At 40.6% G+C, this 7,120-nt stretch overlaps 1 long non-coding RNA gene across 1 annotated transcript; it reads right to left on the bottom strand.

Moving 5' to 3' along the window:
- Positions 1-430: 430 nt before the first annotated feature.
- On the bottom strand, positions 431-6,896 carry LOC141947811 (uncharacterized). Its single transcript, XR_012630269.1, has 2 exons — positions 4,537-6,896; positions 431-4,498 (listed from the first exon to the last, which is right to left on the bottom strand). It is a non-coding gene; the product is annotated as an uncharacterized LOC141947811 (long non-coding RNA).
- Between the last annotated feature and the right edge of the window lie 224 nt (positions 6,897-7,120).

Raw genomic sequence — 7,120 nt, 5'->3', positions numbered from 1 at the left:
TACAGTCTTCAGCAAAACCTATATTTTTGTTATTTGTCTGCACAATACATTAGTAAAGTGGACTCAATCTCCTTCTGGAGCCCATAGATGTTCTGCATAAAGAACAAAATATAGAAAGCACAGTGTTGTGTTTATGAAGCACTAAGGTGCAACACCTAAGGGTCACACTGGACTCTTCTCTGCTATATTCCAGGGATCCTACTGGCACAAATCAGCAATTCTGCTTCAAAAAATATCATACTTCTGGATGACCAGAGAGTATTTCATGGTTAAGACTAAACAGACACCAGTGCACCAGGTAAAATAGCTTCATCCCAGGCAAATATTCTAGAGAGTACCGTGACTACTGTTTAAAGGCAAACAGTTAATTGATAAGGCAGGGGTCAACAATAGGTTCTGATATAAAACATTTCATAAAAAGCAGACCAAATCATGCTACAGTAATTTTTATTGCAGAGATCAGTAGGCCAGCACAGCTATTCAGAAGTATTATATATACACACACAAGTGCCTCATGCTTAGGCCAGCCAGCATAGAGCTAAAATGGAAGCATATAACAAATCAGTGCTAATAAGCAAACAATCATTAGAAGTGTTAACAAGTGATGGTGGAGAGGCTCTGTTTTTCATTTTATTACTGATCTCTAGTGTTATTATCCTCATAGAATAACATTTTATTATGAAATGCACATGCACAGCATTAAAACCTTTGATAGTCCAATGCTTGCCAGCAGCAGCAAAATTGTAAGCAAAGTGAAAGAATAATTTCTGAAATGCCGACAGCCATTAGTATTCAAAAAGTTTATAGGATGCAGAGAGGGCCAATATGCTGCAGTGTAAATAATAGGAATTTACTATGACCTGGAGATCTAAGGAATCAATTGAATATTCAGTTTCTTCTCATTTTTCAAAAGATCCTAAACATGCATGCTTCATCTCAATTGATTTGTGCCTGAACTGGGGTCTTGAGTCTGTCAGATATTTTCAATTCTTTTTAGTCAATAGATTCCTTTGACATTTCCCTCTTTTATTATACAGCAAACAGCTGCAACTAATAATTTTTCATTACAGTTTTGTATACCTGTTTTGTTTTACAACAAAGTTTACTTAAACAACAAAAATGCAACTAAGTAACTTCTGCTCACTGTAGAAATGAGATTTTTCTGAAGGTTGGCAGAATTGTATGTATTAGATACAATTAGGACAATGTGTTTATTTCAAACTATAGCTAAGAAAAGGACATGGGTTGAGAAAAACACCCACTTTGAAATGAAGGAGCTTACAGGACAAGACAAAGAAAGACTTAATCTTTAACTCCCTTCTATCATTGTTCATCACAGCCAGATAACCTGAAAAGTACTGATGCATTTTATATGACTACCTATTTATTGCAATAATTTCTTCAACTTTGACATACAACCAAAACAATAGGTCAGCAAGGCTTACATTTCTGTGCTGCAAATACGGTCTCCATTGATCAGGAAGAACAGCAATGGGAGCTCAGTCTACAACATCCTGTATCACAACTGAGTAGCACCAAGCCCCTCCTGAGGCAGCTTCAGCAGCAACACAGCACAGCAGATAAAGTGCACACAAGTCACTTTACTGCCATGTGTAAGCTAAACTTAGGAAAGTTTACTGAATTATTAAATCAGCAATTATGATAACATAAGATATTAAATACAGATAGGGTTGTGTCAACCAAGCTACTAATTTGGGTTGTTTTTTAATTCTTCCCCACAGAAATATTAGAAATACTAAAGTAAGCATGACGCTTCCCCCTGCTACATGTACCTCTTTTCAGAAGATAGCTAAAAATCAGTGAAGAAAGGGAAAAAAACCTGATAATACAGCAAAGTCCTACTGGGGAATAGGGTTTTAATGAACACAGAAAGCAACTAGGTGACATCTTTATCAGCCCTCATAAACCTTGATTGAATACACAGCGATAAGGCCTGTTTAAACTGTCATCCTCATGATAACATAGGCAGAGACAACGCGGGCCTTAGCAACGACCTGTGTAAGAGAGGCCCTTCCAAAAGTGCAGGCACCGTTAGGTAACGTATATCATGTAAACAGTTCAAAGCTTGTGCACGGCTGGTTTGTTTGTGCGAGGGTGGGAGGTGGAGGGCTGGCCAAGAGGGTATATGCACATCTTCTTGCGGCAACCGCTTGAAAGGGCATTTGCTTCAGAGCTAGTCTGGTTTTGGGGATGGCGAGCTGTCTGGGGAAGATGGGTGCTTTGAGGCAGAGTGACCTTTAGCATTTAGATCTGCAAACACCAAGAATTTCATATAAGTGGTTTTAAAGGATTTAAGGAAAGCCTGCTCTGGTTTTTGTGGGGTTTTTTTTTGTTTGGTTTTTTTTTTCTTTTAATCAACGTCATCCATGAGGTGCATAAGATTCAGCACTAGGAAGCAAGTGGGCATTTGGGGCCTGCATGACTATGCAAGTTGGCAGTGACACGACTTCTATAAGAGGATCTGGCCATAGCCATCTGGGATACTTATTTAAAAAAATTTTTTAAAGCATTTCAAACCCTTTTTAAGCATCTCCAAGAAACATCTTGGTAACTACACAGTTAGTAAGCAAGGATATAATTTATCTGTTTTTCTGTATTTATTTCTAGCTCAAAAAAAAAAAGCCAAACAAACTTACACTTGAACTTTTATTCTTTCTCCCCAAAATTGATATTCCCTCACTCCAATGCTTGCAGTGACACCCACTGGCTGTGGCAGGTCGAGTTTCAGAGAGTCATTACTAAAATGATTCAGTGCACTGACAAGATGACCAAGAGACAGAAACTCAGAAAAACATTGCCACCAAAAAGCTGGCATTCTGTCAGCTCGCTTAATGTTGTAACGCAGTACCTGTATTCAATACAGCTTTCTTCCATTAACAGCTTTAATAATAATGATCAATGGTTACTTGTTAAGTATAACAAAACATACATTTGTATATAATTACTAGTTAATTAATAACTCCCACTGCTTGGGCAGTGGAAGATGTTAGTTAATTTTATGCCAATTCATTTTTTGGCAAGACTATGAAGTAACACAAGCACTAGGTTTTAGTTTTTCATCAGGTAAACACTAAACTGACCTGGTACACCACCATGTGCCTGCTGGCATGGAAGGCATTTCAGTTACTTAGGAACTCATTTATGCCTTTGTAGGCTTCTTTGCATGCACCAGCAGATTTCTTTTAGTACCCCCAAACAGCATTTTTCCCATTTCACACACAGGAAAGAGGGGAAACACAGAGCTAAGTGACTTAAGACTCACAGGAAACCCATGGAAACCAAATCTCACAAATCCCAGTCTAATGGCCTCAATGAGAAGACGGCTTGTTTCTCCAACTCTATTAGAGCAATTTCTCTGTAATACATGTAGGTTCTTAATGTTTAAACAAAATTGTCCAAGTTTAAAGCTGGAACACAAACAAATAGCTCTTGCTACACAAAGTGTTCACCAAAAGAAAAGGCTAGGTTTTAAATCAATTAAAACCTCATGGCTTGGAAAGGATCAAGGGAAACTTCAGAAACACTTGGAATTAAAAATTAGAAAAAAAAAAAAGAGAACCAGTTTTTGCTTGCCCTATGGCATGAGCCAAGAGCAAATGGCTCCTGGCTGTGAGCACGCAAGGTGTGTTTGCTGACGTACTCAGATTGCATTTTAGTCAACTTTACATTATTTCCCGCATCTACAGCCACGAACGTTCTCTCCAGAGGAGGGTCAGGAGCAGAACTATTATATTCATGGAAAACACATTTATAGAGGACTTCCCACAGAGCTGAAAAAGTTATCCAATGCCTTCCCAGCCAAACTTCCTCCTGAAGTGAAAAATCCTTCCCTTTGATAAGAAAGCTGTGTCAGACCACATTTCTGTCCCTGACAAAAGAACTGCTTTCCCTTGGCTTGCTCCAGTTTTGGCAGCTGTGCTGAGCAGAATCACGCTGCTCTTCCCAGCTAGTCACCACACTTAACAAAGCCACCAGCTTATCTTTGACCTGAACAATAAAAATGAACTACGCACAAACAAGTGGTAACTGTGGGCAACACTACCCACCACAGCTTCACGGCAGGCAGTTCTCCTCTGGGTTAGAAATTCCATCAATAACCTAACACATCATTAAAGACCTCTCTCTCCTCCCCCCTTCTCCCCCTTTTTTTTGCCTGTCCAGACTCACAGCTATCTACAGAGGTCTTCAATGCTGCATGTACACAGTTCACAGCAAAATAAGCTAGGCTAGTTAGCTTCTCTTCCTCCCTCAGATGTTCTTTCCGTATCAGGAGGAAATAAATTAATAAAGTGTGGGGAGGGACACTTTCACTCAAACATTGAAAATTGGAGTATTTTAAATACCCTTGTTTCTAATCCACTGACAACCAATCCAAGGATACACACAGCTTCTTAGCAGCCTTGTTCTAGAGTTTTGGGGTAAATGTACCAAGCACCATGCAGTGGTCTATGTCCAGGTTCCCCGCAGTATTATTGACCTCCTCTCAGGCTAGCTACCCTTCAAGACAGCCTATACTAGCTTATAAAGATTATTATGTTATCATGGATGCCCTGCACTTCTGCTCTCACTGCTAGCTACTACTGACATGGTATTTGTATCACGAAGGTATCTTAAGCTATACCTACCCTTCAAGCAGAGGTATAACACTGCAGTTCACAGAGCATTGCCCAACTTAGCATTTGGTCATGACAGGGAAGAGCTTAACCTAGAATGAGCTAAGCCCTTATCTATATTCCCTAGAAATCCTGACAGCCCCAGGCCACCTCTATTAATATTGCTATGAGCATTCCAGTTGGAAACTTAATGGTTAAACATCTCTACCTGATAATAAAATCAGGCCTAATTTTGTAAGAAAGGATGGGCCAAATCCAAGAATTCCAGGCACAGTAGTGACGCCACCATTGATTCCCTCTCAAAATTACATGCCATCTGAGAAAAGTAAGGCAGCCCTACATTTGATAATTGAAGACGGACAGAAAGAAAGAGACCAAATCAACATTAGAGAATAAAGTCCTTTCCTCGGCCTGGAAAGTTACAGAGGATAATACTAGTTCTCCTATAAGCCCAGAAGTGTATCCTTGCACCCTGTGGAAGGGTGTTCTGGGGAGAGGTAGGGTGGTGGTCAGGAACAGATGCGACAGACACGGGGGATATATGTTTGATTTCAAATAATCCAGACAGCAAGCAGCAATTATGGCAGCATTTTTGGCTAAATGAAAATTGGCAAGGGAAATGAAAACTAGGCAGTTCCCATCCAGAAGAGGTGGAGAGAAAAAAGAAGAAAAATAAAAAAATACTTCCCTTGTTAAATACTCCTGTCTAGGTGCCTTTTGTTTTTTCCTTTTCTGAAGACTATTTGGCTACCTCCTCAAAGTTGAGAAACGCACAAAAGGAAAACTATGAAATCAGCCAATGACTAACTTTTCCTGGAGTGCTCAAAAACAGCTTGCCAAACTCAGCATAGCAGATAGAGCCTAAAATTAAATGTCTACTATCCCAATCTTGTTAATGAAGATATGCTTTTCGTATCTAATTCACTTCCACGTTACTTACCAATAAAGCAATGTCAGCTCAGGACAAGTACATGCCTGGAGGGCTTGGCCCACTCAATCCTACTTGGCTGCAACACTTTAAAAGTGTAAGTGGCCTCCAACCACTGCCTGCTGCAGGGCAAGCACCTCACACAGCTAATTACTGAGCAGCTGATCTGCAGTAGCTTTTTTTACACTGCTGCCTGTTTGTGGACAGTCGGAGTTCACAGTAAATCCAAGTCAAGATCACCCACTCCTTTACATCCTGTGTGTGTGTCATGGGAAGAGAGTTGTATTAGGTAGAACAACAGATCCATAACTTCTGCATTAGGGACTGGTTTTTACCTCCCACACCTTCCTTCTCCACATGTGGAATAGTTCCAGTTTAACTATAGGACATGTTACTCCAGGGAGATTTGGTGTTGAGGGACCTATCCAGGGTGGTGGGGCATGCAACATAAAGGAGATGGCAGGGTTACAAGCAGGATTCGATGTATCCATGACACAAGCTCTCAAGAGAGGGAACAGAAGAATCTAAAACTCTTCAAGAGACCATGCCGCTCTTAGTCAAATTTGCCAACTGAGTTTCTCACCTCACAAAATTCCTAAGAACTAGGCCTATGACTGTAGTTTAGTTTTAGGTTTCCCTGTGCCCTTATTCAAACACACTTTTCTATCCCAAAAAGGTGTGAAGTACTTCCAGACTCTATGCCCCCCACACGAAGTGGTGGGAGGATAGTTTAAGAGGACAGAAGTTACATGAAGACTCCCTCAGCCTTACACAGAATCAGAATCACCTGATTAAAACCCAGTCATATTATGATTAGGTTCTTTAAGTGCCATGTGTTATAGATAAGACAAATACAGCCAAAAACCTTGGCGTGATGCTTTGAATTGTAAGGCTATACTAGAAACAGCTTATCTAAGGCCTTTGTGTTAGGAAAAGCAGCTGTGCCTATATAGATTTGAAGTAGTCTTTTATTTTACAGGTCTGATCACAAAGAAGGAAGAAGAGAGGAAGAATGATACCATTGTATTTCAAAGCCAACAAACTATATAACATGCCCAGTGGGAAATAAATGCTGTATAATTGCTATTTATTTTCACAGAATCACAGAATCATCTAGGTTGGAAAGGACCTTGTAGATCATCTAGTCCAACCGTTAACCTAGCACTGACAGTTCCCAACTACACCATATCCCTCAACACTATGTCGACCCTACTCTTAAACACCTCCAGGGATGGGGACTCCACCACTTCCCTGGGCAGCCCATTCCAACACCTAACAACCCGTTCTGTAAAGAAATACTTCCTAATATCTAGTCTAAACCTTCCCTGGTGCAACTTGAGGCCATTACCTCTTGTCCTACCGCTTATTACTTGGTTAAAGAGGCTCATCCCCAGCTCTCTGCAACCTCCTTTCAGGTAGCTGTAGAGGGCGATGAGGTCTCCCCTCAGCCTCCTCTTCTCCAGACTAAACAACCCCAGTTCCCTCAGCCGCTCCTCGTACGACATGTGCTCCAGACCCTTCACCAGCTTCATTGCCCTTCTCTGGACACGCTCGAGTA

This window comes from Strix uralensis, chromosome 1, assembly GCF_047716275.1.
Source record: "Strix uralensis isolate ZFMK-TIS-50842 chromosome 1, bStrUra1, whole genome shotgun sequence".
Taxonomy (NCBI): domain Eukaryota; kingdom Metazoa; phylum Chordata; class Aves; order Strigiformes; family Strigidae; genus Strix; species Strix uralensis.
Note: the sequence above shows the minus strand (reverse complement) of the source record. Positions and strands in the feature narration are given on the sequence as shown.